We start from the raw sequence: 12,343 nt of genomic DNA on the forward strand, positions 1-12,343 counted from the left end.
TATTAGAAGCTAGAAGTCTGAGAGCAGTGTGCCAACGTGGTCTGGTTTTGGTGAGGGCTGTCTTCCTTGCTTGAAGACAGCTGCCTTGTGTGCTCACAAGGACTTCCCTAAGTGAATGTGTATGGAGAGATCTTTTTTCCTTCTGTGTCTTACAAAGCCACCAGTCCTATGAGAAATCCACCCTTACAACCTCATTTAACATTAATTATCTCCTAAAAGCCCTATCTCCAAATACAGTCATATTGGAGGCAGGGCTTCAACATACGAATTTTGAGAGGACACAATTCAGTTCATAGCCTTCTCCCCCTGACTCCCCTAAATTCATGTCCTTCTCACATGCAAAGTACATTCATTCCATCCCAAGTGGCCCAAAATTCTTAACTCATTCCAACATCAACTCTAAAGTACAAAGTCCCATTTAAATATCCTCTAAATCAGATGTGGGTGAGAGTCTGGGTACACTCTTTCTGAGGCTCAATTCTTCTCCAGCTGTGAACCTGAGAAATCAGACAAGTTAAGTGTTTCCAAAGTACAGTGGTGGGACAATGGTAGGATAGACATTCTCATTCTAAAGGGGAGAAATCAGGAGGGAAAAAGGAGTGATGGATCCCAAGCAAGAATAAAACCTAGCAAAGCAAATTCCATTAGATCTTAAGCCTCGCTATTAATCCTTTATGGTTTGATTCTCTGCCTTCCAGGCCTACCGGAGTGACATTACCCTGCAGCTCTAAGTGGAGGTTCTGCCCCTGAGACTGCTGGGAGGCAGAGGCCATCTAGCCTGTTGAAAATGAGGCAATGGCCCTGAAGACGTCTGAATGTCCTTCAGGGTCATTTTTCCCTCTTCTTGAAGGATAGCCCATGTTTGTAGAAAAATAGCTCTTATCCAGTCCTCTCTAATCCAAGAAGTCTGTCAGCCTTCTTTCATTTTGTCCTGTCTCTGTCCTCTTCAGTTCAAACTGGCATTATTTCTGCTGATATAATCCCATAAGCTTTTTATGGATTGATGGTCCAGCCACACCCTTGATGTTCTGTTCAGAACATGCTGTCTAATTTTTTTGCAGTATGGATAGGCTGAGAATTTTCCAAATCTTAAGGTTCAGGTTCCTTTTTGTTTATCAATTTCTTCTTCATATTTCTTATTTTGCATTTTACTGTAAACAGGCAGGAGGAGCCAAGCCACTCCTTCAATACTTTGCTTAGAAACCTCCTCAGCTAAATAGCTGGTTTCATCACTTTTGCATATTCTATCTTCCACAAAACACTAAGTTCAGCCAAGTTCTTTGCCACTTCATAACAGAGATCACTTTTTCTCCAGTTTCTATTATTGGTCTGCATTTCCATCTGAGATCTCACCAGAATCACCTTTTACATCCGTATTTCTAGCATGCCCCTCCAAACTCTTCCAGCCTCCACTCATTACTCAGTTTGAAAGCTTCTTTCACATTTTTAGATATTCCTTAAAGCAACACCCCACTTCCCAAAGCTAAAATCTGTAATAGCTTGTGCTGTCATAACAGGATACCATAGATTGGGTGGCTTAAGGAAGTTTATTTTCTCACAGTTCTGGAGGCTGGAAGTTTTAAGATCGAGGTGCTAGTAGCATGGTCATTTCTGATGGGGTGAGAGATCTCTTCCAGGTTTGTAGACGGCCTCTTCCACTATGCTCTCACATGACAGGGTGAGAGAGATTGAGAGCATGAGCAAGCAGGCTTTCAGGTGTCTGTTCTTATAAGGGTGCTAATCCTATCATGAGGACCCTGCTGTTAGGACTGCATTTAACCTTAAAATTATCTCCTAAAAGCCCTGTCTCCAAATATAGTCACATTGGAGGTTAGATCTTCAGCATAAAATTTTGGGGGAGACAGTTCAGTCTGTAGCACTATAGAAAACAAAATATGTACAAAAATATAACTTAAAAAATTGTAACCTGCTTTATAAAAATCCTAATACATCCTCATGTGTTCCACATATTTTTTCTATGATAGTTTTTAATGATTGTGCATACTTTAAAATTTCTTTTTGAAGTTTGGATTATTACTCTGTTTTTAGTGTTAAACTGTTCTAATAAATCAGGTAAGTTCCTTTTTAAAGAAATTCAATTTGTATTAATTTCTTATTGCTGCTGTAATAAACTACCACAAATTTGGTGGCTTAAAGGAACACAAGTCTGAAGTCAGTTTCAAAGGGCTAAAGTTGAGGTTTCAGCAGGCCTGCATTCCTTCTGGAGGATCTGTGGGGAGTTCTGTTTCCTTGCCTTTTCTAGCTTTTGGAGGCTGCCTGCATTCCTTAACTCAGCTTATCTTCAAAGACAGCAGTGTAGCATCTTCCAGTCTCTTTTTCTGTGTTTCCATTGCCTTTTTCTTACTGTCTTTTCCTGTGTCCCTCTTAGAAGGACACTTGTGATTACATTTAGGGCCCCACTAGATAATCCAGGGTAATCTCCCCATCTCAAGGCCCTTAATTTAATCACACCTGCAAAGTCCTTTTTGCCATGTAAATTAACATTCACAAATTTCAAGGATTAGGAAGTCACTATTCAGCCCCTCAAATCATGTGGCAACATGATTCAAGAAATAAGGATCCTTGGGTAATTCATTAAAGTTTGAAAAGCACTGGGACAGACTTGGTATCATTTTTTAACTTTTCATAGATGGTCATTTCCATTAGTGAAACTAAGTTCCTTAGCTTTTTGAAAACTTTTTTTAAGGAGTATTATTCTTTCTTGATTATAAAATATATGGTACAGGCATACCTCAGAAATACTGCAGGTTTGGAACCAGACCACTGCAATGAAGCAAATATCAAAGCGAGTCACACAAATTTTTTTGATTTCCCAGTGCATATAAAAGTTATATTTACACTATACTATAGTCTATTAAGTGTGCAATAGCATTATGTCTAAAAAGATACATTAATTAAAAATTAAAAATATTTTATTGCTAAAAAATGAGTCTTCAGTGAGTCATTATCTTTTTGCAATAGTAATATCAAAAATCACTGATCATAGATCAACAAAGCAAATGTAATAATAATATGAGAATTACCGAAATGTGACACAGAGACACAAAGTGAACCTTGCTGTTAGGAAAATGGCACCAGTAGACTTGCTCAGTGACGGTTGTCACAAACCTTCAATTTGTAAAAAACCGCAGTATCTGTAAAGCACAACAAAATGAGGTATGCCTATAATTTTCCAAACATTCTTTTCTTTTCTTTTTTTTTTTACATTTTTTATTGAGTAATAGTTATTTTACAATGTTGTGTCAAATTGAAACATTCTTTTCTAATTCTAATTTCTAAATTTTAATTTCTAATTTCTAATTCTTGATCTTACAAACATTTTATCCTTTATTGAAGTTGTATTGTTTTTCAAAGTGTTATGACTTTCATTTTAAATTTTGGAGGTGTATAACTTAAAACATATTTATATTTATATAGTGCCTTATGGTTTTGAAACACTTTTACATTATTTATTTAGTTGGATCTTTCTAGCAACTCTTTAAGGTAGATATGATAGGCTGGCCTGTGTGTTTTCATTCCTTCCATCTATCTATCCATACATCTAATGTCTAACACATACACATTTAACAACTACTTGTTGAATGAATAAATATTTCAAATAAGATTTATAATAAATTCTGTTTTTCAAATGGTCAGGTAAGAATACTGTTTGGTTGTGCATAGGATTGTGTTTCTGAGCATTCTTTATTGTTACAAAATAAATTTATGTAATTTAATAGTGGTCTTTTAAAATTTTTTTTACTTTTAAAACATTGAGATAAAATAGAGAGTACTTAAAATTTGCCATTTTAACCATTAAGTGTACAATACAGTGACATTTTTAAGTGTTGTACAACCATCACCACTATTCTTAAAACTTTTCATCATCCCAAACAGAAACTCTGTACCCATTAAGCGATAGATACCTCATTGTTTCCTCCTTCTAGCTCCTCATAATCTCAAATTTACTTTCTGTTTCTATGAATTTGCTTATTGTATATATTACATAGAAGTGGAATCATTCAGTATTTTTTGTTTTGCTTATTTCACTTAGCATAATGTGTTCAAGGTTCATCCATGTTGTAGCATTGGTAAGAACTTCAGTCCTTTTTATGGTCAAGTATTATTCTGTTATATGTATATACCACATTTTGCTTATCCACTCATCTGTTGATGAACTTTTGGGTTCTTCCTAATAGAGCTTTTAACGGTTTATAAATTTGTATGAGTAACACTTTTTATTTCTTGTAACTTTTACTGACTACTATTGTTTATGAAGTTTGGGACGGTTGATCTATCTTTGGAATATTTTCAGGTTATTCCTACTAGCTTAAATTTTAACCCTAATAGACTTATTTTGATTTCTTAGATCAGCTATTTTAATTTTCTCTCTGTTTACTATATATTATTTTTCTTGATAATAAGGTCATACTAAAATGTTTACAACTAGTTACCAGCAATAAAATTACAGTATAATGTGGTAGATAGTTGAGGTAGCTAGGACTAGAGTCAGAAGACCTGCATCCTATTCCAGCTGAGACATTAATAAGCCATGTCAATTTTGACACCTTTGTTTTCTCATGCCTTTGCCTTATTTATAAGACAAGATAGGGCTAAATGATTGCTAAATTCATAAGTCAAAATTTTGTGATTTCAGTTTTTATAGAGGGATTTATTAAATATTCACTTTAAATGAGCAATACTGAAAATATGGAAGAGTGACATTTACACTTTTTTAATTTTCAAAATTGATAATTCTGTGGTTTCCGTTCCCAATACGTTGCATTTCAGTTTTGAGACATGATATTGAAATGTTCTATTGCTTTTAAAAAAAACATTGAGTTGCAGAAGAGAGTCTGGCTGTTCATAATATGTATTTTTAGTTAACGTCAGTGCCTAAATTTACTGTTGCTGTTAAAATTTACAGAACATTTTGCTCCCTCAGCACTGATTTGGCATAAAACATGTTGACAAGATTTCATGTGTTTTCGACCACAGTATATTCCTTTTCCTGTTTTCAGATTTAGTTCACCATTGACTTAAGCCTTTTTGTGCTTCAGCTAACCATTTGACTCTCATTATGTATACTAAGATGTGAGTTTTTAAATACATCATTACTCTGATAGTGATTTTGTGTAGCTTATTTTATGAGAATATAAAAGTTAGCTTCACTCAAAAGTGCTTGAGAACTTACGAAAATTGTCCTACCTGCTTTCAAAATTCAAAAATTAACAAAGGTAAAAGACAAAAGTGAAGAAGCAAAGTAAAGAGAATTTGTAATAAGTCATATAAACCAAGAGAAAGAGAAAGACATAATTGTATAACTCTCTTAGTCTAATGATGGGAAATTGTTATTTATGGGTGATGGAAATATGTTACAATTGCTATAATTATTCTTCAAGAGAAAAATGTTTTTCTAGTCTTTGTTTTTTAATTTTTTAATTAGTTATTTTTACCAAGTAATATTTGCACAAGGTTAAAATTCAATGAAAAGTAAGTCTTCTTTCCTCCCCTGTCCCTAAGTCACTCAGTTCATTTTTAGGAGGCAACCATCATTACCAGTTTCTTGTGTGACCTTCCAGAGCTATTCCATGTATCTAAAATATAAATATATTTTTTCTGTAACACTGAATCTTAACCCAAATCTTCAACAACCAAATCTGCACCTTATTTTTGTATTGGTACATACTGAATTTTCTCAGTTAAAAGCCACTGTGTGATATTCCATTGTATGAATATCTTATTATTTAATCATTTTAAATTGATGGATATTTAGGTTAATCAATTTTTTTTATGAGGATGTAAGGAATTGGTCCAGTGTATGTGCCTTTAAAATTTTGATAGATGTTGTCCATATGTCCTCCAGAGAGACTACTGGTTTATACCTCCACCAGTGTTGTTTGAGAGTGATTGTTACTTTTTCCCTTGACAACACAGTATTTTATCTTATTTTGCCAGTTTAATACGTTTATAAAAATGACCTCTCACCATATGATATTAACATTTTCATGTTCTTTTCTCTTTTTATAAGTGAGGTTGAATGTCGTTTCATTTGCTTACAAGTTACTCTATTTCCTTTTGCATGAACTAGCTGTTCATATTTTTTTGTCCATTTTTTTATAGGTCTTATTAACCTGTGAGAGTTCTTTACATATGAAGTAAGATATTTTTAGGCTTTTTTTTTAAGTCTTTATGACTTTTATTAAATCGTTACAAAACAGAATACATAATTCTGGCATTGACAGTTGGTGTAAAGGAAAACTTTTGAGCTGTATCAGTTCACCTGGTACAGTGGAGTTAAAGTGCTTGGATGTTTTTCCACTACTTTAAAAAGATTTAAGGTTTTTTGTTTTTTTTTTTCGTCTTTTTCACACATCTAGGCCTTTCTGATATGGCAAGTATTTTCTCCAGTTTGTCTTATTTTTTGCCTCAAAGAAATTAGATTTTTATATAGTCAATTTTTCACTTTTATTGTGTTTCCAAGTTTTGTGTCCTGTTTAGACCTTCCCACTGCATGATTATTAAATTCTCACATTTTTTCTTATCGGACTGTCAGCAAGTGTTATTTTATGTCTAAATGTCTCCATCTGGACTTTGGAGCCATGGCCTTGAGTTTTGGATTTGACAGGGGGTCTCTGATTAAAGGGCGCTAAGTGGTTAGAAGGCAGTTATATGAAAAATGCCAATGTGTTCTATCTTACGTCAGCCAAACTCTGAAGTCAAGATCTATAGATGAAAGTTAGTAGAATATGGTAGTATTACAGCTAATTCATTTTTCTTCATGAATTTTGGGGTTTCTTGATTCATTTATTCTTAACACATATTACTTTTTCAAAAATTTGAATCAGCCAGAATTAGCTTCTGTTTATAATGAAAGAATCTCTTTGGATGTACACTTTTTTCTCTAAAAATGGAAAGAATTATCCTAGTTCCTTATTTCAGTTGTCATGTTAATCATTTTTTGTGTCCCAAATCAACATATTAAGCTCTATCACGCATGCTCCAAATGCATTGCTACCGGCTTGTTTTTAATTGACAATGTCACGGTTTTATTAAATATTTGACATATATAATATCAAACCCATTTTTTCCCCAAATTGGTTTTCTTTTTCTACTTAATTTCTCTTAATGTCAGAACCTTTCTGAAAGACTCACTTTTATAATGACTACATATCTAATCATTTGTCAAATTATTTTAATTCCATAAAAGGTACACTCAAGTGTCAGCAGGTTGTACTGTAAGAACATAGAAACCAGAGGAATAAATTTGCTCTCAGAATTAAACTGCAAAATTTTCAAGACCCCTTACTAATAATAGCTAACATTTATCGCATGGTTGCCATGTGCCAGGGACTATGCTAAGTCCTTTATATGTATTATCATAAGTAACCCATTCAGTAACTTTGCTATTTTTATTCTCAGAGAAATTACATCTATTTGTTAGTAATCCTCAGTTGTAAATAATGAAAAACTAACTGGCAGTTTAAACCCAAAAGAATTTTTTTGGAAAGATATAAAAAAGACCTGCAGAAACAGTAGTAGGGCAGAAGTCAGCTTGGAAATGCATAACCTAGTTAATTAGTTACAGAGCCCCAGACAGCAGGGTCCATAGAAACGAGCTCCTGGTGGGAGTCCACTGAAATGAATGAACTGTGACCCTTCTCTATCATTTCTTGCTCGAGATTCAAAGTCAGGGGAGTGAATATTCTATTGACCTAACTTAGGTCTGTGTCTGACCCCCGGATGTGATAGGATCTGGGAGAACAAGCCAGGAAGGTTATATTTGGCTTCTACAGGAGGAGGCCAGGAGGCCTACCAAAACTACACAGTGGAGGAGAGGTAATTCCCTCAAAGAGATTGAAATGCTGCTAGGAAAGGGCTATAGCTGCTGGGCAGCCGAAAATAAGGAATGTGAGTTATGATTTATGACTTGCTCAAAGTCACATACTAGGAACAAAGTGTAACTCTAGAGTCCACGCTCTTATATCAATCAAGTGATTGTCAACTTGGGGTGATTTTGCCTCCCAGGGAACATTTAGCAGTGTGGAGATACCTTGTTTATCACAATATTAGGGACAGGTGCCACTGTCATCTAGTGGGTAAAGGTCAGGTATGCTGCTAAACACCCTAAAATATACATTACAGCCCCCGTAACAGAATTATTAGGCCCAAGACATCAGTAATGCTTAGGATAGAAACTCTAACCTGAGAAATTATGGCATGGAGCCATAATCTTTCAATATGTCCATCATAGGTGTTGACAAGCAATACAGTATGGTAGAAAAAGGAGGAGCGAAATGGAGCAAACTTTGGTGTAACCACTCAAGACCTGTTCAAGGGAATGAGGGTCCTTCTTAGATTGGTCCTGATAACTCATCCTAATTATGGTAGGTTGCATCAGCCTACCTCAGTTTGATGCTTTAATTATTTGAATCATAATGAACTCTTATCCAGTTACATGCACATCAATTATCAACCTGCTGATGGTTGAATTTCCCAGGTTCTTTGTTTATAGCCAGACCAATACAAATGTCTGATCTACATGGAAGTAATAATTCTCATAATAAATTCATATGTTGTCATTGTGATTTTTATACATCAGTTTCTTATGAGACTTGGTAGTGTTAGTTGATATACCTCCATGTAATTAAGTTTGGAACACTCACATTTTTTCCCCCAGTTTTATTGAGATACAGTTGACATATATCACTATAAATTTAAGATGTACAGCATAAGGGTTTGACTCTTAACTTTTGTATGTATCATACAGCAGTGTTAACTATACATCATGCTATACATTACATCCCTAATACTTATTTATCTTGTAACTAGCAGTTTGTACCTTTTGACCACTTTCTCCAATACCCTTCCCCCTACACCCTGCCCTGGTAATCTGATTTCTTTCTATGAGTTTGTTTTAAATTCCACATATTGGGATCATACAATGTTTGTCTTTCTCTGTGTGACTTATTTCACTTAGCATAATTCCCTCAAGGCCCATCCATGTGGTTGCAAATGGCAGGTTTTCCTTATTTTTATGGCTGAATAATATTCCTGTGTTTGTGTGTGTGTGTGTGTGTGTGTGTGTGTGTGTATCCCAACTTTATCCAGTCATCCATCAATGGACACAGATTGTGGAACACTCAAATTTCTGAGCCTCTAAGTTCAAGTTGCTAAACTTTGTCATAAATTCTTGTAGGTAAATGACACTGTGATGGTTCTAAAATGAATTATTTGATACTCCTTCCATCAGGAGAAATGGTGTGTTAGGTCCCCTTCTGTTGAATCTGAATGGGCCTACTACTTCTTTGACTTAATATAGTATCATGGAAGTAATACTATTGATTTAAGACACCAGTTTATAAAATCTTATGCACCTTCTGTCTTATGCACTGGAAACTCACTCTTGGAACTGTAAGCTATCATATAAGACATCATATTACCCTAAGGCCATTATGTCGGAGATGTTATATGTAGACAGCCCCAGCTGAGTTCCCAGTTAACAGCCAGCCTCAACTGCCAGTTTGGAAACACAATCAAATTAATATCTTGAAAGTAATTTACATAATTAGTCATTTTTCCACTCAATTATTTTCAGTATTGATAAAACAGTGTAGTGTTGAATGAGTCTCTTGGACATCCAGCCCAATTGAGCCTTCAGATGATTTTGTTCCTAACCAGCTGCTACCAGACTGCACCCTCATGAGACCTGAAAGTGAGAACCACCTGGCTGAGCCCAGTCAACCTACAGAGCTGTGAAATACAGTAAAGTGGTTTTTTTTTTTTTAGCCACTGAAGTTGTGAGGTAGTGGTATGCCGCAATAAATAGCCAAAATAGGCACTTGAGAGCCTCTGCGGTGGGTTGTTGGCTATTCCCAAGTTGTTTCTTCAGGTATCCTCTTAGAATGTCAGAACTTCCAGTAGAGTGTCTTTTAGTTTCTTCTGTTCCTTTTCATTCTGACACCATTCTCTTCTGTACACTTATTATCTCCCATTGCCCAACTCATCTTTCAGCCTTCAGTCTCTCTTCTGAAAGAATGTTTGTGTATCACATTTTCTCAAAACATAGTTTTCATCACATTTCTTTCAAATTCAATATTTTTGCCAATATTTGACACAAATAATTCCATCTCCCAGTACAGTTTAGCTCTAATCTTAAACTTCTGCCATGCCCATAGGCTTTATACCTTCAAGAGTCATGAAATTATTTTTTCCAGAGATACAAAATTCCAGGATTTTATGTGACAAAAAGTCATTTGAAACGGGGAGAGTATAGCTCAGTGGTAGCATGCCTGCTTAGCATGCATGAGGTCCTGGGTTCAATCCCCAGTACCTCCATTAATAAATAAATAAACCTAATCCCCCCCTGCCCCCACTGCAAAAAAAGACTAGGCAAGAATAAAAGCCCCTTTAAAAAAAAAAGACACTTGAAAAATAGTTTTATATGTGAAGGACCCAAGTTTATTTTGCATAGATATTTTGATTTGCTGCCTTTGTGCAAATAGCTGCAGTGCATTGTAGTGATATTTAGGTATGTGGAGGTTCTTCAAATCTTAATAGTTCTCAACTTGCAGAATTACTGGAAACCACGTGTGCTGTATTAGTGCCAGATATGTCATTTATAGATCACTCTTTCATAAGCCAGCAAACCAATTAATATGCCCAAATCATTTCCTTTCTGGAGAAGATACATTGTGTCAGCATGGTTACCATGTGTGGTAATTGATAATGTCTGTGCCACATGGCTTACTTTACCCTTGTCCAACACAGCTATTCTACCACCTATGATTACCATATGTTACAGCACTCTAGGTTAATGGAATCATTTCCATCTTCCCGTCTAGTCACAAATGTCCTTGTGGCTCAATTCCATCAGCTCCATACTTAGCAAAGAATAAAGTATTTGGTACTATCTGAGCATAGAGGACACCTTTGTGAACAGTTTTCACATTTACTTGTCTGCTTCATTTTCATTTAAAAAAGCAGTTGGATTTTTTGATGAATGCTCCAGAGTGGATAATAGGCATCTGCTAACTAAAACAGAACATGATGAATATCACGCTCAATTTTTGCATGTATTTATTCTAAATAAATATATACAGGGAGTTAAAAATTAGATGATAATAATCAACATAGATTTTTACCACCATCATGGTTTTTTTTTTGTAAAGAGAAAACTAGTAGCAAAATATTGAAGTGGACTTTTTTAATGGACTCAATTAATTTTAGAAGAGCTATTCATTATAGAATGAATACACCACATGTTAGCCATTTATATGGTATGTTCACCAGAAATTACCATCAGCCCCTGCCCTCTTCCTATTTCATAAGCATGCCACAATAAGTTCAGAAATAATTTTGATTCCTGAAAGAACTATGCAAGATTAAAAACAAAGATTATTACGGTTAATGGTTAAAACATTAGGAAAGAAAGTTAGACCTTGTTTGGGGGACTTCTTTGCTTTTTAAAGCTGGTGAAAATAGTGCATGTGGGCTTGTTATTACCTGATGGGAATTTTAATTTTGACAGCTGTGGACTGTTCCTGAAATATGAAATATTAGCAATAGAAAAAGAATAAAAATTAATACAGCAGTAATATTTTGGCAGCAAATGGATAGGATGTAAAAGTTGTATTGTTGATCTAGAGTGCAGAAGATGTAGGTAGGTAGACTCAGGAGAAAGGAGGAAGATGTTCTCATCTGAAAACATTTCTATGTGCTCAGTTTTTTCAGTTGTCAGATATTCTCTTGCTTCCTACTAGTCACTTTGAGAACACAATTGACTTAAAAATACTTACGTATTAGTTATCTTTCCATTCAATTTTAAAAATGTGAATGAAAAATTACACATTTTTATATTTGCAATTTAACACTTGTCATTAGGCCTAGCCTTAAACATTTGCCTAGGCACTAGATCAGAGATATATTAGTCCCCCTGACATAGTTTCCCCAATTATTAACATCTTACGTGAGTGAGATACATTTGTTACAATTGATAAATCAGTATCAATACATTATTAACTAAAGCACATAGTTTACATTAGGGTTCACTGTGTTGTATCTCCTATGGTTTTTGACAAATGTCTAATGATGTGTATCCACCTTTATAGTAGCATACAGAATAGTCACTGCTTCCCTAAAAATCCCATGTGCCATCGATTTATTTTTCCCTTCCTCCCTGTGAGCCACGGGTAGTCCATTTGTAGTTTTTAATTCTAGGAAATAATTTACCACTAACTTCAGGTAAGCTAAGTGTTCCATCCAGTAGCACCTTTAAAGATCTAAACTTGTTTTAATGTCAGCTTAGTCCATTTATAGTTCTATTATATACAATACATTATAT

This window comes from Vicugna pacos, chromosome 16, assembly GCF_048564905.1.
Source record: "Vicugna pacos chromosome 16, VicPac4, whole genome shotgun sequence".
Classification (NCBI taxonomy): domain Eukaryota; kingdom Metazoa; phylum Chordata; class Mammalia; order Artiodactyla; family Camelidae; genus Vicugna; species Vicugna pacos.